This window comes from Carcharhinus amblyrhynchos, chromosome 9 (genome assembly GCF_965287045.1).
Source record: "Carcharhinus amblyrhynchos chromosome 9, sCarAmb.v2.hapA, whole genome shotgun sequence".
NCBI classification, from domain to species: Eukaryota; Metazoa; Chordata; class Chondrichthyes; order Carcharhiniformes; family Carcharhinidae; genus Carcharhinus; species Carcharhinus amblyrhynchos.
In genome coordinates, this window is record NC_137332.1 from 107858021 (window position 1) to 107885506 (window position 27486).

Sequence of the window (27486 nt, forward strand, 5' to 3'; positions counted from 1 at the left end):
GGTGAGATTTTGCAGGCCCAGGCGAGTCATGGGGGTTACAGATAGTGTAACATGAACAGAGCAACATTCTGAAAGCTAATGGCTTTTGCTACCAAATAAACCTGTTGGACTTTAACCTGGTGTTGTGAGACTTCTTATCGTGTTTACCCCAGTCCAACACTGGCATTTCCACATCATGGTTATCATCGACACTGCAAACCGCCGGCTCCAAGTGGAGAGGAACTCCAAGAAGATCGTGCATATCGACCAAGACATCAAGTTTCTATAAAGACGCAAGAAAGCAGACAAGATACCGAAAAGACTACAGATCACGAACCCACTCAGGTCAACCTATAACACAAGACTTCGCTGAGCGATTTTGCTGTCGCACCTCTCTCACACTCTGCAACCACCTCATACACCAGCTCTAGATCAGCTAGATAGTCAATATCTTTTCCCAAAGGTAAGGGAGTCTAGAGGGCATAGGTTTAAGGTGAGAGGTACAGAAGTGTCCAGAGGGGCAATGTTCTCATACAGAGTTTGGTGAGTGTCTGGAACAAGCTGCCAGAGGTAGTAGTAGAGGCGGGTACAATTTTGTCTTTTAAAGGGCATTTAGATAGTTACATGGGTATAATGGGTACAGAGGGATATTGGCCAAATGCAGGCAATTGGGACTGGCTTAGAGGTTTTAAAAAAGAAAGTGTGGCATGGATAAGTTGAACGAAGGGCCTGTTCCCATGCTGTAAACCTCTATGATCTGTACGACCTCTACAGCAAACGCTGCGTCCTGGAAACCAAGATAGAGTCCATATTCTCAGCTTGCGCTCAGGACGCAGACCAGCTGCGAAACTCTGCCAAGCAGACAGGACAAAGGAACTACACCATCTACATGCACACCAAGAACAGGAAACTTGAGAAACTCAGTATCACCACCAGCAGCAACCAAGCCTCCCCTGGTACCACAGTAGAAAACAGTACCACTGCAGGGAAGTCCATTGTCAGCTTGTTGAACTACACACTTCAACCAAATTAAAGTTCTCAGCCAAGGGTTCAATTTCTGCCCCACCTCCAAAATAGACTCCATCAGTCTCGCAGCAGACACAGAGGAATTCATCAGGCGATTGGGGCTATGGGAGTTCTTCCACAAACCCCAAGAGGCCAACAGCGAACACAATGAGACAGCCAATGAACCGGAACAGCCAGAGAGATCGGTGGTGCAGCAACCAAAGAGGAATGAGTCGAATTAGACTCCTCCAGAAGGCCGCTGCCCTCGACTTGACATGTACGCCCAAGCCATCAGGAGGTGTGTCAATGCCAAATTCACCAGCCGCACTCATAAGACAACCCCGAACGTCACCCAAGCACAACACATCGCCATCCATGCTCTCAAGACCAACCGCAACTTTGTCATCAAACCAGCAGACAAAGGAGGGGCCAGCGTCATACCGAACAGAACAGATTACTGCAAAGAAGTGTACCGACAACTGAACAACGAGGAACATAACAGACAGTTACCCGCAGATCCAACCAAAGAACATACCCCTCAACTCAGACTGATCAAGTCATTTGATCCAGACTTTCAGAGCACCCTCCGTGCTCTCATCCCACATACTCCCCACGTTGGAGATCTCTACTGCCTCCCGAAGATACACAAGGCAAACACACCCAGCCATCCCATCGTATCGGGCAATGGACCCCTGTGTGAGAATCTCTCCAGCCACATCGAGGGCATCCTGAAACCCATTGTACAAAGACCCGCCAGTTTTTGTCATGACACCACGGACTTCCAACGGAAACTCAGCACAAATGGAGCAGTCGAACCAGGGATGCTCCTCGTCACAATGGATGTCTCTGTGCTCTACACCAACATCCCCCACGACAATGGTATTGCTGCCTCAGTACTCAACGCCAACAACTGCCAGTTTCCAGATGCAATTTTACAACTCATCCGCTTCATCCTAGACCACAATGTCTTCACCTTCAACAACCAGTTCTTCATCCAGACACGTGGAAAAGCCATGGGGACCAAATTCTCACCTCAATATCTTCATACACAGGTTCGAACAAGACTTCTTCACCACACAGGACCGCCAACCGATGCTATACACTAGATACATCAATTACATTTCTTTCCTTTGGACTCATGGTGAACAATCTCTGAAACAACTACATGATGACATCAACAAGTTCCATCCCACCATCAGACTCACCATGGACTATTCTCCGGAATCAGTTGCATTCTTGAACACATGCATCTCCATCAAGGACGGTCACCTCAGCACCTCACTGCTCCGCAAGCCCACAGATAACCTCACGATGATCCACTTCTCCAGTTTCCATCCTAAACATGTTAAAGAAGCCATCCCCTACGGACAAGCCCTCCGTATACACCAAATCTGCTCAGATGAGGAAGATCACAAAGGCATCCCCAGATGGTGAAAATGCCCTCATAAGAACAAGATATGTCGCTCGACTTGACTCGAAAAACCACACCAACCTTCTCAGAAGACAAACACGAGACACAGTGGACAGAGTAACCTTCGTCATCCAATACTTCCCCAGAGCAGAGAAGCTACGACATCTTCTCCGGAGCCTTCAACATATCATTGATGAAGACAAACATCTTGCTAAGGCCATTCCCATACCCTCACTTCTTGCCTTCAGACAACTGCACAACCTCAAACAGACCATTGTCCTCAGCAAACTACCCAGCCTTCAGGAGAATAGTGACCACAACACCACACAACCCTGCCACAGCAACCTCTGCAAGGCATGCTGGATCATCGACATGGATGCCATCATTTCACGTGAGAACACCATCCACACGGCACACGGTACATACTCTTGCAACTCGGCCAACGTTGTCTACCTGATATACTGCAGGAAAGGATTTCCCGAGGCATGGTACATTGACGCGATGACAACGGATGAATGAACACCGCTCGACAATCACCAGGCAAGAGCGTTCTCTTCCTGTTAGTGAACACTTCAGTGGTCACGGGCATTCAGTTTCTGATCTTTGGGTAAGCATTCTCCAAGGCAGCCTTCACGACACACGACAGCGCAGAGTCGCTGAGTAGAGACTGATAGTCAAGTTCCGCACATGAGGACGGCCTCAACCGGGATCTTGGGTTCATGTCACACTATCTGTAACCCCCACAACTTGCCTGGGCTTGCAAAATCTCACTAACTATCCTGGCTGGAGACAATACGCATCTCTTTAACCTGTGCTTAACCCTCTCTCCACTCATATTGTTTGTACCTTTAAGACTTGATTACCTGTACAGACTCGCATTCCAACCGTTATTTTGTAAATTGAATTTGTGTCTTTTTGTGCCCTGTTTGTGAACTGAAATCCCACTCACCTGATGCAGGAGCAGCACTCCGAAAGCGAGTGGCTTGTGCTGGCAAATAAACCTGATGGACTTTAATCTGGTGTTGTGGGACTTCTTACGACAATTGGCTTCACAAGTTTCTCATTGTTATCAGATCCCAGTGTTTGCTAATGATCAGCCTTTAACCTCTCTTTTGCAGAACCCGCCTAACTCTGCGGAAAGCCATGCTCTTCCAAAAGATTTTTTTTGTTTATCATTCCTTCCTACCTAGAGCGGAGGGAGTCGGGGAGGAGGACCTCCTTGTGAACCTGCTCCTGGGCCTGGCAGAGCATGCCATACACAAGTCTAGGAGGCGAGTGACTCGACTATCTGCCTCTCTATCATGGCTATATCCGCAGTCATAAGTCCCTGGAGAGGGTGCATGCGGTGTCCAAGGGCACTGTTAACACCTTCCCTGCCCACTGGGCACCGCAGGGATTGGAATGTATTACTAAGCCCTTTAGTCACACTTTGATTTAATGTTTTAAGTTTCCTTTCCACCTTGTCTTTTGTTTCAGGCGGCTCCCCTCCTTTTGGGAGCTGCCCCTTCTAAGTTGTCCCCTCATTAATTTGATTTAGTTTTTTTGGTTGGCCAAAAAATTAGTTTTCTTGAGTTTTGTTGTTTGTCATCAGACTCAATTCATTTGGTTCAAAATAAATCCAAATAAATGTGTTTTGGTTTTCAGATCCAAATTGGTAATTCAAAAAAAAAGTCAACAATTACTTTCCCCGTTTACTTAATAGCAATAACTTGGAATTTCCATAGCTTATTTAACCCAAATGGGATATCAGGAGTTATCACAGAATCCCTACAGTGCAGAAGCCCATTTGGCCCATTGAGTCTACACTGACCACAATCCCACCCAGGCCCTTTCCCCGTAACCCTAGCTAGTTTCCCTCACACTGAGGGTCAATTTAGTATGGCCAATCCACCTAACCTTCACATCTTTGGACTGTGGAAGGAAACTGGAGCGCCCGGAGGAAACCCACTCAGACACGGGAAGAATGTGCAAACTCCACAAAGACAGTGACCCGAGCCGGGAATCAAAATTGGGACTCTGGCACTGTGAGGCGGCAGTGCTAACCATTGTGCTACCGGTCATTCAATCTCTTCACCCCTTTCTTCCCTCTCTCTTTAAGTGTTGGGTGAGAAATTGAGTTTGTTAACCCCCAATTTTTGGACGCCACAAACTTTCTTAAAGCTCCAAGATGGTATCTGTGATGCACAGATTAACTGGGGGGCTGAATTTCATATTGTTGCAGGCTTCAGTGTGCACACAGTGAATGGATATTGGAGTATTCAAAGCAGGCCAGTGTCAATTAGCATGCAACATTGAATGATGGCAATGCTGTCCTTTTAGAGCTCAATGCACCAGCTATCACCCTCCCCCTTCACCTTGCAGAGTTGAACACACACTAAGCAGCTGAAAGGGCACCCCTGCCATTACTACTTAAAGAGTAATCACAGTTAGGAAAAATTGAAGAGAACATGGACTGAGCCTGTATTGTTTCACTATGTAAACGGGTTTGTGGGTGTGGGGTGGGGGGAGGTGGGAACACTTTCAGGCATTTTCAGACATTATTTTAACATATCTGAAACTGAAGTGTGAAAGTGACATGCTACTCAGGTTGGCACACAGTGGTGGGTTTTTTCTAACAGGCTGGGGGAGGGGGTACCAGCCTTCTCTGAGGCTGTCCCTGGCAGTGTCTGAGAGCTGGGGTAACTTGTACAAGCTGCGATTCTTGTAAAACCCAGGCTGCTCCTGTCAGACGGACATAAGATTCCCCCACCTCCACTCCCCCTCCTGCTGCAAAACAGAAACCCATATCTATATACTGTTAAAATCCCAGCCGAGGGATTGGCTATAACTGGCTTCACAAATTACTCATTCTTATCAGATCCCAGCGTTTGCTAATGATCAGCCTTTAGCTTCTCTTTCGCAGAAGTCGCCTGACTCTTACGAAATATTTCATTGTTTATCATTCCTTCCATTCTAGTGCTAAATTCTTATCTCACCCAGTCACAATCCACACCACATTGCACCCTGCCCCCCCCACCCCTCTGGCTACAAGTTGACAGCTTAATGCCTTTTGTTTCTACTTTTCAGAGGATGTTGTGGGCCACTGACTAGTCCCTTGAGTTGTGTGAATTATGGAGTCAGCCACACTGCCATGAGTTGAGCCTGGAAGCTTTTTTGATGCAGCAAAGAGTTGGGGTTTGGATGCACTATTTGAGTGTGTGGTGGAGAGGGGTTCAATTGAAGCATTCCAGCACGGTGGCACAGTGGTTAGTACTGCTGCCTCATAGTGCCAGGGACCCGGATTCAATTTTGGCCTCGGGTAAATGTCTGTGTGGAATTTGCACGTCCTCCCCATGTCTGCGTGGGCTTCCTACGGGTGCTCCATTCCAAAAGTATGCAGGTTAGTTGGATTGGCCATGTTCAATTGCCCCTTAATATCAACGGGATTAACAGGGTAAATGCGCGGGGATATGGCTTGGCTGGGGTTGTTGTTGCTGCAGGCTTGATGGGCAGAAAGGTCTCTTTCTTGCAATGCAGAGATTCTAAGATTCCAAGAGAGGCAATGGCCGAATGATAATATCACTTGACTATTAATCCAGAAACTCAGCGAATGTTCTGGGGACGAAAACGGAAAATGCTGGAAAATCTCAGCAGGTCTGACAGCATATATAGGGTGTATAGGGCATTGGTGAGGCCGCAGCTGGAGTACTGTGTGCAGTTTTGGGCGCCGCACCTGCGCAAGGATATTTTGGCCTTGGAGGGAGTGCAGAGGAGGTTTACTAGGCTGATACCGGAGTTGAGGGGGTTGAGCTATGAGGAGAGGCTGAATAAACTAGGCTTGTACTCGTTAGAGTTTAGAAGAATGAGGGGAGATCTCATTGAGACGTATAAGATGATGAATGGGATGGATAGGATAGAGGTGGAAAGACTCTTCCCGCTCAAAAAAGACAGTAGGACTAGGGGGCACAGCCTCAAGATAAAGGGGGGGCAGTTCAGAACGGAGTTGAGGAGGAACTTCTTCACTCAAAGGGTGGTGAATCTCTGGAATTCTCTGCCCGTTGAAGTGGTGGAGGCTGCCTCGCTAAATATTTTTAAGAAGCGGGTTGATGGGTTTTTGATAAGAGAGGGGATTAAGGGTTATGGGGAGAGGGCGGGAAAGTGGAACTGAGCCACGACAGATCAGCCATGATCTTATTGAATGGCGGGGCAGGCTCGAAGGGCCAGATGGCCTACTCCTGCTCCTATTTCTTATATATGGAGAGAGAATGGAGCCAACGTTTTGAGTCTGGATGACCCTTCCTCAGAGCTGTTAATGTTCTGGGGACCCCGGTTCAAATCCTGCCACGGCAGATGGTGGAATTTGAATTCAATAAAAAAAAACTTGAAAATAAGAATCTACTAATAACCATGAAACTATTATCGACTGTCGGAATTGTCTGATTCACTACTGTCCTTTAGGGAAGGAAATCTGTCTTCTTTACCTGGTCTGACTGATGTGTGGCTCCTGAGCCACAGCAATGTGGTTAACTCTCAACTGCCCTCAGGCTGCTATGAATGGGCAACAAATGCTGGATGGCCACCGACCCCCATGTCTCACAAATGAATTTTAAAACATAATGACATCTTCAACAAGAGAGAAATATTCCCCTCCAATCCACACACCATCTCGACTTGGAAATATATCACCATTCCTTTAGAGTGAAAATCCTGGAACTCCCTCTCTAACAGCACTGTGGGCTTACCTACACCACATTGACTGAACAGTTCAAGAAGGTCACTCATCACCACTTTCTCAGGGGAAATTAGGGATGGGCAATAGCAGCGACACTCGCATCCCACTAACACATTTTTAAAAAATGTTGAATTTCAGATGTGGCCAATTTGCCAGAAAGCGAACATTATTTTTGTTTCATATCTTCACACACATATTTCTCCCTTTGGAAAAAAGCTGGGGTTGAATCAGAAAGGTCAACAGGCTGATTGTCAACTTGTTGAACTGTAGGTTTAATCATTTATCAGTGTCACAAGTCATCTCATAAGATAAAGATGCATGGTGTTACGGGTAATTTATTAGCAGGGAGAGAGGATTGGTTAACTAACAGAAAGCAAAGAGTGGGGATGAATGGGTGTTTTTCTGGTTGGTGATCAGTGACTGGTGGTGTGCCTCAAGGATCAGTGTTGGGACCACAATTGTTTACGATTTATGTCGATGATTTGGAGTTGGGGACCAAGTGTAGTGTGTCAAAATTTGCAGATGACAGTAAAATGGATGGCAGAGCAAAGTATGCAGAGGACACTGAAAGTCTGCAAAGGGATATCGATAGTCTAAGTGAGTGGGTGAGGGTCTGGCAGATGGAGTACAATGTTGGTAAATGTGAGGTTATCCATTTTGGCAGGAATCACAGCAAAATGGACAATTATTAAATGGTAAAAAATTGCAGCATGCTGCTGTGCAGAGGGATCTGGGTGTCCTTGTGCAGATGTTGGTGCCACTCTGCATGAACAACAAGCTAACAAGCCAGCTGAGCTAGACTGACTATATAATCAGTATGTCTTCCTTGTCCACCAACTCCTGGTTTTGGACTTGAACTCATGACAAACTGAGAAAAAGCCCTGCATAGGAATTGGAAATGGGGAGTGTGGAAAAACATGATTGCAAAAACCTGATTGGAAATGAAGCAGGGTTCCAGACTAAATATATAGAAATAGGAGCAGGAATAGGCCATTCAGCCCTTTGAGCCCACTCCGCCATTCATTATGTCATGGCTAATAAAAAGCCAAAAGCCTTTTAGCAAACTCAAATTGGGATCCTTCAGGGTCAGGTTTGCTCACAATGCCACAGTTGTGGGTCAGATCGCAAACAATGATGAGACAGCGTACAGGAGTGAGATAGAGAATCTGGTGAAGTGGTGTGATGATGATAATGTCTCACTCAATGTCGCTAAACGAAGGAGATTGTCAGTGACTTCAGGAAGCATAGTGGAGAACATACCTCTGACTACATCAATGAGGACAAAGTAGAGATCGTCAAAAGCTTCATGTTTTCAGGTGTCCAGATCACCAACAGCCTGTCCTGGCCCTCCCATGCTGACACTATAGTTAAGAAAGCCCACCAATGCTTCTACTTTCTCAGAAGACAAAGGAAAATTGGCATGCCAGCTATGACTCTCACCAACTTTCACAGATACACCACAGAAAGCATTCTTTCTGGTTGTATCACAGCTTGGTATGGCTCCAGCTCTGCCCAAGACTGCAAGAAACTACAAAATGTAGCCCAATCCATCACGCAAACCAGCTTCCCATCTATCGACTCTGTCTACACTTCCTGCTGCCTCGGAAAAGCAGCCATCATAATTAAGGACCTCAAGCACCCCGGACATATTCTCTTCCACTTTCTTCCGTCAGGAAAAAGATAGAAAAGTCTGAGATCATGTACCAACTGACTCAAGAACAGCTTCTTCCCTTTTGCCACCAGACTTTTGAATGGACCTACCCCACATTAAGTTGATCTTTCTCCACACCCTAGCTATGACTGTACCATTATATTCTGCACTCTCTCCTTTCCTTCTTGTTGAACAGTATGCTTTGTCTGTACAGCATGAAAGAAACAGTACTTTTTACTGTATGCTAATACATGTGACAATAATAAATCAAATCAAATCAACTCAAAAATCGAATAACGGACTGTGGGTTCAAGTGCCACTCTGGAATTTTGAGCACCAAATCCAGGCTGGCATTTAAACGCAGTGAGGGATTGTTGCATTGTCAGGGGTGCCATTTTCTGGATGAACTTCAGCAGAGAACCCTCAAAGAAAATTAGGGAAGATTTATCTCTCAAATGAAAATAAAGATAATTTGAATATTATCACATCCTCGCTTGTGAAAACTTTCTGCAGGCTTACGTTTCCTGAATTACTCATAACCAATTGTTTGCATTCAATTACTCCCACACCTTTACCATCTCTAAGAATTCGGTGAGGTTTTCCAAGCATTGTCACACCACTTCAACTCTGTTTTCTGCTTCTGACTGTTGTCTCTCAATTTCGATATTCCATCATTCTGTGTTTAATTAAAGACTCGAAAGTTTTCCTTCCCACAGGACATAAATCTAATTGGTTCCTCCTCTTTGTAGACATGAGTTCCATTTTAGTTCACTCTTCAGTTCTCAGCCACACAACCTCAATCAGTAATGCCCGCAAACATTTTAACCAAATGCACACGCACTGAAGGATCAGTTACTCATTTTATTTTCATTTGGTTTTATACTGTTTCAAGATCATGAAAAATGAATTCCAGCGAAGTATCAGTATTAGTATTAAGCTATGTGTTTTCAGTTCGAATTGAAGAATCCCTACAGTGCAGAAGTAGGTCATTCGGTCCATCGAGCCTGCACCAACTCTCTGACAGAGTGTCTTACCAGGCACTGTTCACCACCTCCCCCCCCACCAAAAATCCCTCTAATCCTGCACATGGGTAATCCATCTAACGTACACATCTTTGAGTGCTGAAGGGCAATTTATCCTGGCCAATCCATCTAACCCACACATCTATGGATTGTGGGAGGAAACTGGAGCACCCAGAGGAAACCCATGTCGACATGGGGAGAATGTGCAAACTCCACACAACTCCAAGCTGGGAGTCGAACCCATTGATAACCATTGTGCCACTGTGCCATAATTTCCAGGACCTCAGACATTTATTCCTTCAGGATCCAGTCGGGTTCTGGAATTTTGTCTTCCTGACTTTCACTGACTCTTCTTAACTCCCTCTCAATCTCTTTTCCCCTACTTAATCTCTCACTCAGATTCACTCCCTTTCACTCTCTCTGTTTTCTGTGACATTTTCTCCACTCCCTCTCTCTGATTTTCCTCTCACATCCCTTGCTTTTCTTCCTCTCGCTCCATCTCTTCTTTTCTCTCTCCCCCTCTCCTTATTTCTCATTTTCTGTTTTTCTGGTTCAGGATGCAAAAAACAACACAAGAAAGTGAAAGCTGGACAGACAGAATCTCTGGAGACCAATAGAAATGGCCAAGACACAGAGTGACAGAACATTGATGGAGGATCAAGAAACTGAAAAGCTATTTGTCACATTTACAGTGCTCTTCATACAACTGGGTACTCTTATACATTTCAGCAGTACCCTGTCCCTTTGTAATTCAACGCATTTATCAACAAGGCAGCAAAGGAAATGCAAAAGAGAGAGAAAATTGGAATGTTCAGATAAGCCGTGAATTTAAGGAGAGCATGGCAATCTGCATGGGTCAAATGGCCTAATCCTGCTGCGATTTCTTATCATCTTATGAGAGGAGCCATGCAAAAATATTGGACAGTGTTCTCAACACATCATCCTGTCATGCTGAATTAACAATCCACAATGCCTCCCAGTCCAGTCTAACATCCCAGCTCCTGACATACAGTGGAAGGCAGAATAGTGAAAGACTTGGACCACATTGAAGCTAACCCAGATGTGTCAATCATGCATTAGTCCAAGCCTCTGGATAACGCATGCAGTTACAGTAGAATGGTAAGCTGGCACAGTGGTTAGCACTGCTGCCTCAAAGTGCCAGAGATCCCGGTTCGTTTCCCAGCTTGGGTCACTGTCTGTGTGGAGTTTATACATTCTGCCTGTGTCTCCATGGGTTTTCTTTGGGTACTCTGGTTTCCTCCCAGTCTGTTAGGTGCATTGGCCATGCTAAATTCTCCCTCAGTATACCGAACAGGCGTTAAGTGTGGCGACTACAAACTTTCACAGTAACCACTTTGCAGTGTTAGTGTAAGCCTACTTGTGACACTAATATATAAACTTTAAACTTTTCTACTTCCCCCACTTAATTTACTCTGTCAGTTCCAAATATTTATGAACATAGAGTTACTCTGGTAAAAGGAGGCCATTTGGCCCAAAAAATATATGTTGGCTCTCCAAAGTGCAATACAACCAATCCAAATCCCCCCCTCAATTTTGTAATCCGACAATTTATTTCCCTCAAGTATCCATTCAAATTACAATCAGAGAATCCCAACAGTGCAGAAAGAGGCCATTCGGCCCATTGAGTCTACGCCACCTACAATCTCATCCAGGCCCTATTTCCGTAACCCCACATATTTACCCTGCTAATCCCCCAAAATTAGGGTCAATTTAGCATGGCCAATCAACCTAACCTGCACATCTTTCAACTGTGGGAGGAAACCGGAGCACCCAAAGGAAACCCATGGGGAGAATGTGCAAACTCCACACAGACAATGACCCGAGGCCAGAATTGAACCTGGGTCCCCGGCACTGTAAGGCAGCAGTGTTAATAACTGTGCTTTTGGAATAATTGATTATCTTTACATTTAACATCTTCAACGGCAATGAGTCCCAGGATCATGACCATTTGCTGCATAAAAAAGCTATTTCAATATTCCCATTGCATCTTTTAGCCACAAGCCTTATATTTGTCGCTTCTACCTTATCCAAACCTGCTATGACCTCCATCATTCCTCTCAATCTCCAAGTACAACCCTAACTTCTCCAATCTAACCTTTAGCAAAAATCCCCATCCATGACCTAACTATCCTCTGTACCCTACTAGAGACCCTCATAGAGAATATGGTGCTATAGCAGCAAGGTCACTGAACTAGTAACCCAGAAGTCATGGTCTTGGTGACATGGGCTTGAATCCCCTTATAGGTGGGGTTCAAACTCAATTAATAAATCTGCGATATAAAAAGAATTAGTAATGGTGGCCATGAAACTATTGTTAAAGCCCATCTTCTTTAATTCATTCATGTGACATGGCTGACAGCATTTATTGCCCATCCTTAAGTCATTAATGTCCCTTTAGGAAAGGAAGTTTGCCAATCTTACACAGCCTAGCCTGCATGATGTGACTCCAGACCCACACAACGTCAGGAGTAAGTTTATCACTCAGAGGGTGGTGAGTGAGTAGAATCGGCTGCCGTCGGTGGTGGTAGAGGTGAACTCGCTGAGGTCTTTTAAGAGACTTCTGGATGAGTACATGGGATTTAATGGGATTGAGTGTTATAGATAGGCCAGGTAGGTGTGGATATAATTGGAGCAACTTGTGGGCCGAAGGGCCTGTTTGTGCTGTAGTGTTCGATGTTCTATGGGGTTGACTCTGAAATGTTCTGACAAGCCACTGAGTAATAAAAAAAAAAGCCTCGTTAAGTGTGTTCTCTAGAATTGAATGTAATGGTCTACTTATGGCTTAACCACAGATTTATGAAGGTTCAGCGTAACTTTCATTGCTGTGGGCTGAACACTTCTAATAAAGCTTTGGGTTGCTTACGCTTCGCTGATTTAAGTCAATGAGTCCTAACACCTTCAAAGATCCACGCAAATGAACTCAGAGCTTCTTCCCTCCCTGCACCCTCTTTAGATTTATGTTAAAATGCATCATCTCAAATATCTTTGTTGAATTTCATCAGCCATTTCTCTGCCTATGTCCTCTTGCTGTCGATTTCTATTTTGTTCAAAGTTTGTCACTGGAGATTGGATATCATTTATAAATATTGGGTAGGAATTCTCATGCCAGAATTTCCAGCACCCCCACCTGTGGGATTCCTGCTGGTGTTTGGGGGGGCGGGTGGTGCGGGTTGATGCCAATGGGAATTCCTATTGACAATGGCGAGACCAGAGAATCCTGCCTCTAGCAAACAACCCGCCACCTCCCACAGGTGGAAAACACGCGGCCGGAAGGCTGAAGAATCTTGCCCTTAGAAATTCAACAGACAATATCAAAGTTTGAAAGCTTATTTGTTAGTGTCATAAGCAGGCTTACACTGACACTGCAATGAAGTTACTGTGAAAATCCCCTAGTCGCCACACTCCGGCAGCCGTTCGGGTACACTGAGGGAGAATTTAGCATGGCCAATGCACTCTAACCAGCGCAGTCTTTTGGACTGTGGGAGAAAACCGGAGGAAACCTAGGGAGAATGTGTAGACTCCCATCCAAGCTGGGAATCGGACCCGGGTCGCTGGCATTGTGAGGCCGCAGTGCTAACCACTGTGTTACTGAACTGATGATCTGGAAACGCATGGTAGTGCTCCGGGGATCCAGGTTCAAGTCCCTCAATGGCAGATGGCGAAATTTGAATTCAATAAAAATCTGGAATTAAAGTCTACCGGTGACCATGAAACCATGTATCTCAGGGAAAAAAGCAGCTCTCTCCCTCAGGGGACACCTTCCTCCAGTTAGAGAAAAAAACATTTACCACCACTCATTGTTCACTATTCTTAAGCTAATATTTTTATCCAAGTTGACAAGTATCCTCCTATTCCATGAGCTTCCATCTGATTGGCCATGCTAAATTGACTCTATAGGGTCAATAGGGCATGGATGGGATTGTAGGCAGTTCACAATGTTGTGAAAAATACTGTCAAATGCTGTCTTAAAATCCTTGTAGATAATATTTATTCCATTCCTTTCACCGATTTACTTTGCTACTTCATCAACAAACTCAATCAGATGAGTAAGCAAGATTTGGCTTTTATAAATCCATGCTGGTTGTCCTTAATTAACTCAAATCTCTCAGAGAGCATGTTGATACGCTCCCTGATCATTGTTTCTCATATCTTGCCCTCTAAGCTCCATAGCCATGTGCCAGTCCATCAGATGCCACATGCTTAACTATGACCACTGGGCACATGGCATGTGAAAAGTATTGTGCTCCTCACCCAATTGCTGCTTCGTTGAGTTGTGACAAGACTGGGTTTCCTTTGGTGTCTGATCCTGCTGCATATGGCCAGCCAACCGGGGGAGGCAGTGGCATAGCGGTATTGTCATTGGAATGGTGATTTGGGAATGCATGGTGTGCTCTGGGTTCCAGTGCCTCAATGGCAGATGGTGAAATTTGAATTCAATAAACATCTGGAATTAAAGTCTAATGATGACTATGAAACAATTGCCGTAAAAACCCACTTTGGTTTTTCAGTCATGAATAGGTGTCGCTGGCTGGGACAGCATTTGTTACCCTTCCCTAGTTGCCCTTATTCAGAGAGCAGAAGAGAGTTAACCACATTGCTATTGCTCTGGAGTCACATGTAGGCCAGACCAGATAAGGATGGCAGATTTCCTTCCCTAAAGATGAATTTTTCTGACAATGGTTTTACGGTCATCAATAGATTCTTAAATCCAGGCACTTTTTTTTATTGAATTCAAACTCCATCATCTGCCGTGGCAGGATTTGAACCCGGGTCCCTAGAACATTAGCTGATCTCTGGATTGACAGTCTAGCCCCACCCCCCCACAACCGCATTTGATTCACTGATGTCCTTTAGGGAAGGAAATCTCCTGTCCTTACTTGGTCTGGTCGGCCTACATGTGACTCCAGCTTAATGACAATGTGGCTGACTCTTAAATGCCCTCACAGATGGGCAAAGTTAGGCCCAACCAGCAATATCCACAACCTCTGAATAAATAAAGAAACGTGGCAACAGTCAAAGAACAAAGAACAAAACAGCCCGGGAAACAGGCCCTTCGGCCCAACGAGCCCGCGCCGCCATTTTAACATTATGAGTCCCCCCTCCACCCATGACCCTTGTCTTTGCTTATGGCATTCCACATTGAGGGAAGACTAATTTAGGGACAATTTGTTACACCAATCAGCCTAATAGCACATCTTTGGGGTGTGGGAGGAAACCGGAGCACCCAGAGAAAACTCACGCAAGCACGGGGAGAATGCGCAAACTCCCACAGACATTGGCCCAAGTCCATGTGTTTGCACAGCAAACAGTGATAGTCACTGAGCTGTCGTGTTGCCCAGCATCTGGTCCAGTTTAAGCGTACACTAACGACGTGAAGTACTAGGCTATTCAGAGCAGCCCTCGTACGACCCATCGCATGTATGCCCCTTGTTGGACAACAAGGCGGACCTGTGAATTAAGAGAGAAAAACATCAGTATCATCCACATCCTTATACATTCCCAGGGACGTCCCAAGGCTCCTGAACCTTACTTAAAACAGCCTCCTATATCCCTCCGTCTCCATCCCGCTCATGTGCCTGTCTAAGTAACTCTTAAACAACTCTAACAGTCAACAAACAGCCTAACAAACAACAGTCAGCTGTCTGACTGGGACAGTTCAGGAAGTGAAAGAGAGAGTATTCTAGCAATAGGAAATTTGCAGAAAGGAGGTGCTAATTAAAGAATTATGGAATCTTTTTCATAAGAACAACATAAGAACATAAGAAATAGGAGCAGGAGTAGGCCATCTAGCCCTTCGAGCCTGCCCCGCCATTCAATAAGATCATGGCTGATCTGTCGTGGCTCCGTTCCACTTTCCCGCCCTCTCCCCATAACCCTTAATCCCCTCTCTTATCAAAAACCCATCAACCCACATCTTAAAAATATTTAGCGAGGCAGCCTCCACCACTTCAACGGGCAGAGAATTCCAGAGATTCACAACCCTTTGAGTGAAGAAGTTCCTCCTCAACTCCGTTCTAAACCGCCCCCCCTTTATCTTGAGGCTGTGCCCCCTAGTCCTACTGTCTTTTTTGAGCAATGTATTAGTAAGCAGTTTCTATGACGTAAATATTTGTTTTTGAGACATATTATGGACTGGAAATGTGAGCACTTGAGAATCAGCTTTCATAATGCAATGGTTCCATTGTTTGTTCTCCTGTTGCCTACTCCACTTCTAACAACCTTGAGTTCTTCCATCTAACCAATCCTGGGAAATGAAATTTTTAAAAATTTATTTATGGGACATGGGTTCCAGTGGCTCACCAGCATTTATTACCAATCCTTATTTGCCCTTGATGGGCAGCTGAGAGTCAACAACACTGCTGTGGCTCTGGAGTCACATGTAGACCAGACCAGGTAAGGATGGCAGATTTCCAACCCTAAAGGACATCAGTGAACAAGATAGGCCTTTCCAACAATCGACAATGGTTTCACGATCATCAGTAGATTCTTAGTTCCAGATATTTTCTATTGGATTCAAATTCCACCAACTACCCTGGCAGGATTCGAACTCGGGTTCCCAGAACATTAGCTGACTTTCTGGATTAATCATCCCGTGATGATACCACTAGGCCATTCCTCCCCCACCCCAAAGTTGAGGAGTTGAAGCCCCATATCCAGACCAAAATGCAGTTCATGCCTTGCCCGCTCTTTACAAATATGAGAGAAAAAAAAAATCGCAGTGGGGCCTATTCCCCAAATGTGTGAACGAGAGAGGCTTTTTTAAGAACTCAATATTTATCGACTGTAATTTCAAGCTTATTGACGGTCTTTTCTGGACATCACACTTACAGAGAAGAAGAAGATAGATTCTACATCGAGGATATTTCTTGGCCAAAGTTTTCCTAAGCTTAGTGGTATCCATCTTCAGTTAAATAGTTAAAGTTGATGCTTAGTTAAAGTTGGTGTTCAGTTAAAATTAAAATCCAGTTGTAAGTTCATGTTCAGTTAGGGTTAAAGTTCAGTAAAGACATCATGAGTTGCAATTGTTATTAAGAACATAAGAACATAAGAAATAGGAGCAGGAGTAGGCCATCTGGCCCTTCGAGCCTGCCCCGCCATTCAATAAGATCATGGCTGATCTGTCGTGGCTCAGTTCCACTTTCCCGCCCTCTCCCCATAACCCTTAATCCCCTCTCTTATCAAAAACCCATCAACCCGCTTCTTAAAAATATTTAGCGAGGCAGCCTCCACCACTTCAACGGGCAGAGAATTCCAGAGATTCACCACCCTTTGAGTGAAGAAGTTCCTCCTCAACTCCGTTCTGAACCGCCCCCCCTTTATCTTGAGGCTGTGCCCCCTAGTCCTACTGTCTTTTTTGAGCGGGAAGAGTCTTTCCACCTCTATCCTATCCATCCCATTCATCATCTTATACGTCTCAATGAGATCTCCCCTCATTCTTCTAAACTCTAACGAGTACAAGCCTAGTTTATTCAGCCTCTCCTCATAGCTCAACCCCCTCAACTCCGGTATCAGCCTAGTAAACCTCCTCTGCACTCCCTCCAAGGCCAAAATATCCTTGCGCAGGTGCGGCGCCCAAAACTGCACACAGTACTCCAGCTGCGGCCTCACCAATGCCCTATACAGCTGCAGCAAGACCTCCCTACTTTTATATTCAATCCCCCTCGCTATGAAGGCCAGCATCCCATTCGCCTTCCTGACCACCTGCTGCACCTGCAAGCTGGGTTTTTGCGACTCATGCACAAGGACTCATGCACAATTGGTACTAGAAGTGTTAAATAAAGAAATAACTGAATTACTGTCCTTGTGTGATTCATTAAACTGAATGTTTGGAAGGTTGTTTAAATTAAAGCTGTATAAAGAGTTCAAAGGTGAAATTGTAAAAACAATCTGAACAAATCTAGATGCAAGACTGGGGGAAATATCCAGCGCTGGCGTAGGTTTGAGCTGTAAAATTTGTGCTAACATCCAGTGACTTGGGCTGGCTACAAGCTGAACGACTCAAAGGGGCATTTATTCATCAATCTGCTTTGCATATTCATAGAAACACAAAATCTTGTCCACTGAGAGTTGGAATAGTCCAACATCATTAAGGACAAACTGATGAGACTGGAACTGGTGGAAAAGGAACAATCAATTTGACAATGCCTCACTTTCACAATAATAAAATAAATTGTCTCCAATGCCAAGCAAATTGATTGTCTTTTATGCCTCAAAGATTCCTGAAATTTTGTAATGTTAATTTTATATTTAGCTTCATTTAGTTATTAAACAATGTACTTTATTAACTACACCCTCTTTAAATATTTTCTTGCCTCTAGGTTATCTATTTTTTAGAAATGTATTACATATTTTGTGTAGGTTTTCACCGCACATTAACTTAATACTGTTGAACATGGATAGGAAACAATAGACCAAGCATTTGCCCAATTGCTGAAATGTGTCCCTGCCTATCCTTTAAAACTCCACTTGTTAGTTCATACAAAAGAGGTGTTTATTTTTAAAGTTTGTTTATTAGTGTCACAAGTAGATTTACATTAACACTGAAATGGAGTTAGTGTGAAAATCCCCTTGTCGCCACACTCCGTTTCCTGTTTGGGTATACTGAGGAAGAATTTAGCATGGCCAACACACCTAACCAGGACGTCTTTCGGACAGTGGGAGGAAACAGGGGCACCCAGAGGAAATCCATGTAGAGAATGTGCAGACTCTTCACAGACAGTTACCCAAACCGGGTCCCTGATGAGTGAGGCAGCAGTGCTAACCACCGGCTTTAGGCGCAGTGAACACAATATTGCCATTTGCTGTTAATTCAAAACAAGATTGAGTCATTAATGGTCAGGGTTGCCTCATTGCGGACAGAAATGTGTAAGCTGAATAGACAGGTAAGTACAATTTAATGTGAATAGAATTAATTTGGATAGACAATCAAGTAATGGGACTCTACACACAGTTCAGACAACGGTGGTGAAAAAGAACAGAGAAGTCAGAAACAAATAAATAATTTCTGTGAAATTGCAAGCTCAGGAATGTTGCGTCACGATAAAAATTTACTTGTATTTTGTGTCATGTAAATGTGGGAGAAAGTGATTTGGAGTGTGAGAGGAAACGGGAGCACCCGGCAGAAACTCACTCAGACATGGGGAGAGCATGCTGACTCCACACAGACAGTTACCCAAACCGAGAATCAAACCAATGCCACGGACCCAGATTCGATTCCCAGCTTGGGTCACTGTCTGTGGGGATTCTGCACATTCTCCCTGTGTCTGCGTGGGTTTCTTCCAGGACCTCCGGTTCCCCCACCCCACCCACAGAGGCTTACATTAACATTACAATAAAGTTCCTGTGAAAATCCACCAGCCATCACACTCCTGCACTTGTTTGGGTACACTGAGGGAGAATTTAGCACTTCCCATGCTGGTTAGATGCATTGGCCATGCTAAATTCTCCCTCAGTGTACCCAAACAAGTGCAGGAGTGTGGTGGCTGGTGGATTTTCACAGTAACTTCATTGCAGTGTCAATGCAACCCTACTTGGGACACTAATACATAAACTTTAAACGAAGACAAATTCCTTGTAAGTGGCCCTCCCCCTCTCTATCTTTTACCCGTGACTTTTCCAGTCCATATGAATAATTAAAGTTCCCACAGGCAGCAGGTATGGGGATTTTCACTGTAACTTCACTGCAGTGTAAATTTACTTGTGATGCTGTTAAAATAAATACAGCTCCCCCCAGGCATTACTGTACACCCTTGCTGGAGTGACCGGTTTTCTTGGGCAGCAGCACAGTCTGGATATTGGGCAGGGCGCTGCCCTGAGCTGTAGGGACGCCTCCCAGCAGTTTGTTGAGCTGGTGGATCTGTTATAGCTGGCGAGCTGCAAGGGAGGGGAATGATGCGGGTCTTCTGGTTGTCCCGGGCCGTGTTACCTGGAGTATCTCGGGAGACGGGCATCCGGGCGCCCACCCTCTCGGCAGAGTGGCCCCGTCCGCAGCAGTCGGTGGATGCGACCCACCGGGAGCTGGAGACCAGCTCTGGAGGAGCCTTAGCGCGCCCAGTTTGTTTCGACTACATTCTCAACACCGAGATAAGCCACTCATTTCCTTCTAGGATTTACAGTAACTTCAATTGCAGCGTTGCTGGTAGCGTTACATGTGATTCATAAAATAAACTCTCCAAAAATTACTTAATTTCATTCGCCAACTTTAAGCATGGCGCAAATTTGCGCCCACAATTGTGTTTCTAACTCCACTGCAGTGTAGAATTAACTTTGGCACCCGACAGACTCATTCAATGAATTTAAGGTCAATGAACCTAATTTTGTGAATGCTCTTGTCAGCGTTTTTAAGTCGGTCACAGATAACCTCATTCATAGCCGCGGATGCGGGGACTCGAACCTATCACAGCTTCGACAAGAGACGCCGGCTCACTGATCAGATATTTGGGAATGTTAAAGACTCACCCAACGAAGTTTCGTGCAGCTAAATGGACCAGTTCTTTCTGCTGTTGTGTCCGTGAGTGTGTGTGTGTGTTATCAGTCTCAAGAAAGTGATACACTGCAATAAGAGGAAGTTTACAAATTAGTCATCGATGCTTTCGAGCATTTGGCACTTCCACCTTGGCCAAATTGCTCGTTACGTCACCAACAAATTATGCTGCAAACATCTACAAGGCAGTCTGAAAAAAACATAAATGTCACTCAAATTGTCCTGTTCTAAGATCCAAACACTTTTTTAAAAAAAATGACGTACTATTGTCACATGTATTGGGATACAATGAAAAGTATTGTTTTTTTGTGCTACACAGATGAAGCATACCGTTCGTAGAGCACATAGGGGAGAAGGAAAGGAGGGGTGCAGGATGTAGTGTTGCAGTCACAGCTGGAGTGCAGAGAAAGATCAACTTGAGGTAGGAGAGAGTTTATAAGAGTTAAAGTTTCAAAAACAGAATGAGAGTAAAAACTAGAATTAATGCTGGGGATAGCCCGCAAGAAGTCGGCAGATGTGAATCAGATGAAGGTAATTTCGCCAGCGATAGTCAACAGCAGGAATATGAATCCTTGTAGTTTATTTCATCTAATATAGAATTCCGTCAGCGTAGAAGGCTCTTCAGAGCATCGTGTCTGCACCAACCCTCCATCTTAGGTGTGCCCAATCCCCATAACTATGCTGCTAATACCTCTAACCTACAGATCCTTGGAAATTAAAGGGTAATTTTGCATGGCCAATCTACCTAATCTGTGCATTTTTGGAGTGAGGGAGGAAACTGGAGGAAATCCACGCAGACATGGGGAGAATGTGCAAACTCCACACAGACAGTCACCTGGGCCCGAATGGAACCTGGGTCCCTGGCAGCAGTGCTAACCATTGTACCACCATGACACAAGGATACCAAAGTAAAAAGTGACAACAGAACAGAAGAGATATTAATTAAGACAACTGGTCAATCCATAAGCAGGCTGCATTTAGGGAAGGCCTAGAAGGAGAAATAAACTTTCAAAACATTTTGAAATTACCACAAATACGAAAATTCAAAATTAGAAAATGTAACCAAGTGAAGCTGAGTTTAAAAATCTTGATGTGGGAATGCCGGCGTTGGACTGGCGTAACACAGTAAAAAGCCTGACAACACCAGGTTTGAGTCCAACCGATTTATTTGATAATACTCACAAGCTTCCGAGGGGACTGCCTCTTCGTCAGGTGAATGGAGAGTTCTGGCCTCAGACAGAGCATATAAAGCACAGACAGTTCAGAGATTACTGATTAAAATGCGAATCCTTACATCTAACCTGCTGTTCAAGGCCTGAAGTGGCTGACAATGTGAGTGGAAGGAGCACTGATCACAGGTTACAAAGATGTGTATTGTCTCCAGACAGTACAGTAAGTGAGGTTTTGCAAACCCAGGCAAGTCACGGGGGTTACAGATAGTGCGACATGAACCCAAGATCCCTGTTGAGACCGTCCTCATGTGTGCGGAACTTGGCTATCAGTCTCTGTTCAGCGACTCTGCGCTGTCGTGTGTCGTGAAGGCCGCCTTGGAGAATGCTTACCCGAAGGTCAGAGGCTGACCTAAAAATCTTGCCTGCTGCTGAATGAGAGATGGGAGTTGAAGATGTGGTTCATAGAGCCACCCAGTGGCCATATTGTGTATTTACAAAGAACAAAGAACAACCCAGCACGGGAAACAGGCCCTTCGGCCCAACGGGCCCGCGCCGCCACATCCTCCTACACCTACCCTGCCCTGCGTGTCTGCGAGTAGGACCCCTAACTTAACCAGATTCAGGGTCAATTTGATATACCAATCAGCCTAAGAGCACATCTTTGGGGTGTGGGAGGAAACCGGAGCGCCCAGAGGAAACCCACGCAACCACAGGGAGAATGCGCAAACTCCCACAGACACAGGCCCAAATCCATGTATCTGCACAGCTAGCAGTGCTAGTCACTGAGCTGTTGCTGTGCCCGTCTACCGGTCCAGGATCAAGCACACACACCGACACGAAGTACTAGGCCACTCCCGGAACCTCCAAGAGCAGCCCACGCACGACCCACCGTGTGCATGCCCCTCGTTTGACAACAAGGTGGACCTCCACCTGCGGAATAAAAAGACAAAAACGTTAACATATAAGTCTGTATTTCCGGTGTTGTCCTGAGGCTCTGACCCTATTTAATACCCCCTACTATCACCCTCCATCCTTGTCTTGCTCATGTGTCTATCTAAGTAAACCTTAAACAAGTCCAACGTTCCTGCCTCCACCACCCTACTCGGTAGCGCGTTCCATACCCCCACGACCCTCTGCGTGAAGAACCTTCCTCTCACATCCAAATTATACTTCTCCCCTCTCACCCTTAGATCATGACCTCTCGTAATTGTACCCAGTCTAGGGAGCAGCCTCTCACTATTGACTCTATCTATTCCCTTCAGTATCTTATATACCTCTATCATGTCTCCCCTCAATCTCTGTCTTTCCAAGGAGAAAAGACCCAGTTTCTCCAACCTTTCCTCGTAATTCAGTCCTCCCATGCCAGGCAACGTCCTGGTAAACCTCCTCTGCACCCTCTCCAGAGTCTCCACGTCCTTCCGGTAGTAAGGCGACCAGGACTGGACACAATACTCCAAATGCGGTCTAACCAACATTCTGTACAACTGAAGCATTAAACCGCAGCTCCTATACTCTATACCCCTTCCTATAAAGGCTAGCATTCCATAAGCTTTCCTCACAACCTTCTCCACTTGTGTCGCAACCTTCATAGACTTGTGAACCTGCACTCCCAGGTCCCTCTGTATTTCTATACTCCTAATCGGTCTACCTTTTATCACGTAGCTCCTCTCTGCATTATTCCTTCCAAAATGCATCACCTCGCATTTGTCAGGATTAAATTCCATCTGCCACCTATCTGCCCAATGTACCAACCTGTCTATATCCTGCTGTATCACCTGACATTCCACCTCAGTATCCGCCAACCCTGCCATCTTGGTGTCATCCGCAAACTTGCTGATCACACCACGTACGCTCTCTTCCAAGTCGTTTATGTATACTACAAAGAGGAGAGGTCCCAGTACTGAGCCCTGAGGCACACCACTGGTCACTGGCCTCCAGCCCGAAAAGGTCCCCTCAACAACTACCCTCTGTCTCCTATTGCCCAGCCAGTTCTCAATCCAACTAGCTACCTGTCCACGTATCCCATGCGCCTTAACCTTTTCTACCAGCCTACCATGAGGGACTTTGTCAAACGCCTTACTGAAATCCATATACATGACATCAACGGCTCTCCCATCGTCAACTGTTTTTGTCACCTCCTCAAAGAATTCTACCAGATTCGTAAGGCAAGACCTCCCTCTAACAAAGCCATGTTGCGTATCCCTAATCAGATCGCAACGCTCCAAATGCTCATACATCCTACCCCTAAGTATTTTTTCCATTAATTTCCCCACCACCGATGTCAAACTCACCGGTCTATAATTTCCAGGGTTATCCCTACTACCTTTTTTAAACAGCGGTATCACATTTGCTACTCTCCAGTCTTCTGGGACCTCACCTGTGTCCAAAGAAGAGACAAAGATTTGTGCCAGAGGCCCAGCAATTTCATCTTTCACCTCCCTAAGCAGCCTGGGATAAATATCATCAGGCCCCGGAGCTTTATCCGTCCTTACGCTACCTAAAAGCCCTAGCACTTCCTCCCTTGTAATAGATATTTCCTGCCACCGATCCACAGCTCCCTCCAAGACACTGCACGACACCGAACCCCTCTCCTTCGTGAATACCGACGCAAAGTATTCATTCAGGATCTCCCCCATTCCCTCCGACTCAATACATAACTCCCCACTTTTGTCCCTAAGAGGACCAATTTTCCCTCTAACTACTCTCTTGCTCCTAATATAGGAATAAAATGCCTTTGGATTTTCCTTAATCCTACCAGCCAAAGCCATTTCATGCCCTCTCTTTGCCCTTCTAACTCCCCTTTTTAGCTCCCTCCTACTCTCTCTATATTCCTCCAGCGCACTCTCCGTACCCAGTTGTTTCGACCTAACATACGCCTCCCTCTTCTTCCTGACCAAGTCTTCGATACCCCCTGTAATCCACGGCTCTCTAATCCTACCTTTCCCATCCTTCTGCTTAACCGGAACATACCTCTCCTGCAACATTTTCATTTTGCCCTTAAAAGCCTCCCACTTGCCAACCATGGACTTGCCAGCTAACAGTCCCTCCCAGTCAGTGTCCTGCAGCTCCCTCCTAATCCTGCTAATAGCTCACCTTTCCCCAGTTCAGCACCCTCCCGTTTGGCCGGTACTCATCCCTTTCCATTTTTATCCTAAAGTAGACGGACTTGTGGTCACAGTTAGCCACATGTTCGCCTACCTCTACCTCTCCCACCTGCCCTGGCTCATTACCCAACACTAAATCCAGTATAGCCCCTTCCCTAGTCAGGCTAGTTACATACTGCTCTAGAGACCCTTCCAAAACACATCTCACAAACTCCTCTCCCTCCGTACCCCCAGCTCTAGGCCCCCTCCAATCCACTCCAGGAAGATTAAAGTCACCCACTAGAACCACCCTATTCTTCCCGCATCTATCCAAAATGCCCCTGCAAATGCCTTCCTCCACTGACCTCGGGCTGTTGGGTGGCCTATAGTACACCCCTAGCATCGTAATCTCTCCCTTTTTATTCCTCAACTCCACCCACAGTGACTCAATCCCTATCTCTTCCATATCGTCCTCCCTCTGCACTACTGTGATGTTCTCCTTTACTAACAGTGCCACCCCTCCACCTCTCTTCAACCCTCCTCTGTCACACCTGAAACACTTATACCCAGGAACATTCAGCTGCCAGTCCTGCCCTTCCCGTAACCATGTCTCCGTTATAGCCACCACATCTAACTTCCTCACAAACATCAAGGCCCTAAGCTCATCCGTTTTCCCTGCCACACTCCTTGCATTGAAACAGACACAGTTCAACCCACGAGTGTCCCTCGGAACCTCCTTCTCCCTGATAATTTTCCTTTCACCCAACTCTCTCCCAGCCACATCCCCAACCCCCTCCCTATTAGTTTAAACCATTCCTAAACACCCCAGCTAACCTCCCCGCTAAGACACTAGTTCCCCTCCCATTCAAATTCTCCCCACCCCTCCTGTACAGTTGCCCTTCTCTCATAAATACCTCCCAGTGGTCCACAAAAGTAAAGCCCTCTACCTTGCACCAATCCCTCAACCATGCATTCAGCTGCATGATCTCGTCATTCTTAGCCCTGCTGGTACTAGGCAGCAACCCAGAGAATGCTACCCTGGAGGTCCTGCTCTTTAGTTTGGACCCCAACTCCCTAAATTGCCTACGGACCTCTACCCGACTCCTCCTTCCTATGTCCCCCTCCCCTATGTGTATTATTACCTCTGCCTGGGTCCCCTCCCCTTTCAAAATTCCCTCTACCCTTTCTGTTACGTCCTGTACCCCTGCTCTAGGGAGGCAGACCACCATCCTGGAGTCACGCCTCTGCCCACAGAACCTCCTATCAATGCCTTGGACCCTCCCATCCCCTACCACTATCACCTTGCCAGCCCCCTTCTGTCCATCTAAATCTTTCTGGCCCTCCTGCTGCTCATTTTGTGCCCCTGTCGATGAATCCTGGGGGGCCACTGGGGAGGCCGGGGGACCATGACCACTCTTCTTCCTCCTCTTTTTCCTCCTAACAGTCGTCCACCCTTCCTGCTCTTCGGCCCTTGGGACCTCTTCCTGCTCATGGTTCCTAGCCATTATCTCCTCGTTTTCCCTGACCAGAAACGCATCCTCTAAACGCTCCTCGAGTTGCCTGACCCGGGCCCTCAAGCGCTGCAACTCTAAACATTTAACACAGATGTGGACCTTCGGGAGACATGATGCCTCCAAGAACTCCCACATGTGGCACCTAACACAGCTTATGTTCCTCCCTGTAGCCCCTGCCATGTCCCAAACCTTCTGTATGTGGCAGAAGGTAGAAATCTACAACTCACCTTCTCTAAGCCTGCTCTCGCCTAAGCCCAGCGAGCCAACGCCCTTCTCACTCAGCTCCCACTCACTCCGCTGCCCGCTCCCGACGCTGCCCGCTGTATGCCTCTACCTCCTTTTTTATACCCCCCGCTCCCCCTTCCCGACAATCCCCTCGCCTAACTAATTTGGTGCTGTCAGACTTTTTAACTGTGAAAATCTGGCCAGAATGAACATGTCACCAGTTGGAAGCTTTTCCTAGTTATGATTAGGTCACTAGACTGGAATCTAGTTTTACCTAGGGGCAGCATGGTGGCACAGTGGTTAACACTGCTGCCTCACAGCACCAGTGACCCCGATTCGATTTCCGGATTGGAGCACCGTCTGTGTGGAGTCTGCATGTTCTCCCCATGTCTGCGTGGGTTTCATCCCAATGCTCCAGTTTCCTCCCACTGTCCGAAAGGTGTGTTGGTTAGGTGCATTGACCCAAACAGGTGTCGGAATGTGGCGATTAGGGGAATTTCACTGTAACTTCATTGCAGTGTTAATGTAAGCCTTACTTGTGACTAATAAAGTTTAACTTTTCATGACTAATACACTTTAGCTGTCGGACAAAAGGACACAGCTACAAATTGGTAAAAGTTGAGTTCAGATAGAATCATAAGGTAGGATTTTACGGCCTCACTCACCCCTAAACCAAAAAATCTTGCCCAAGGTCCACGGACCTTCCTCCACTCCACCTCTCACCCACTCCAATTCCCCTGGCCAGTGGGATGATAAAATTCTGGCTGTAGAATAATTACAGTGCAGGAGACCATCCAGCCCATATAGTCTGCACCAGCTCTCCAATAGAGTGGCTTAATCAGGCCCTTTCCTCACAATCCAGATATTTGCCTGGCTAATCTTCCTAACATACTCATCTTGGGACACTGAGGGACAAGTTAGCATAGCCAATCCACCTTATCTGCCCATCTTTGGAGTGTGTGTGGGGGGGTGGGGGGTGCGGTAACTGGAGCACACAGAGAAAACCCATGCAGACACATGGAGAATGTGCAAACTCCATATAGACAGTGATCGAAGGCTGGAATTGAAGCCAGGTCCTGTGAGGCAGTTGTGCCAACCACTGTGTTACCCATATCTATCAAGAATTGACTCTTCATGTTTAAGTTTTGTTTATTTATTAGTGTCACAAGTAGGCTTACTTTAACGTTGCAATGAAGTTACTGTGAAAAT

General features: G+C 45.9%; 1 long non-coding RNA gene across 1 annotated transcript in view; it reads right to left on the reverse strand.

Annotated features, from left to right (window-relative positions):
• Positions 1-20325, reverse strand: part of LOC145348527 (uncharacterized) — a 45120-nt gene extending 24795 nt beyond the window's left edge. Inside the window, exon 1 of the long non-coding RNA XR_013887949.1 lies at positions 20259-20325. This is a non-coding gene — a long non-coding RNA (uncharacterized LOC145348527). The remainder of the gene's footprint in view (positions 1-20258) is intronic.
• Positions 20326-27486: the final 7161 nt, after the last annotated feature.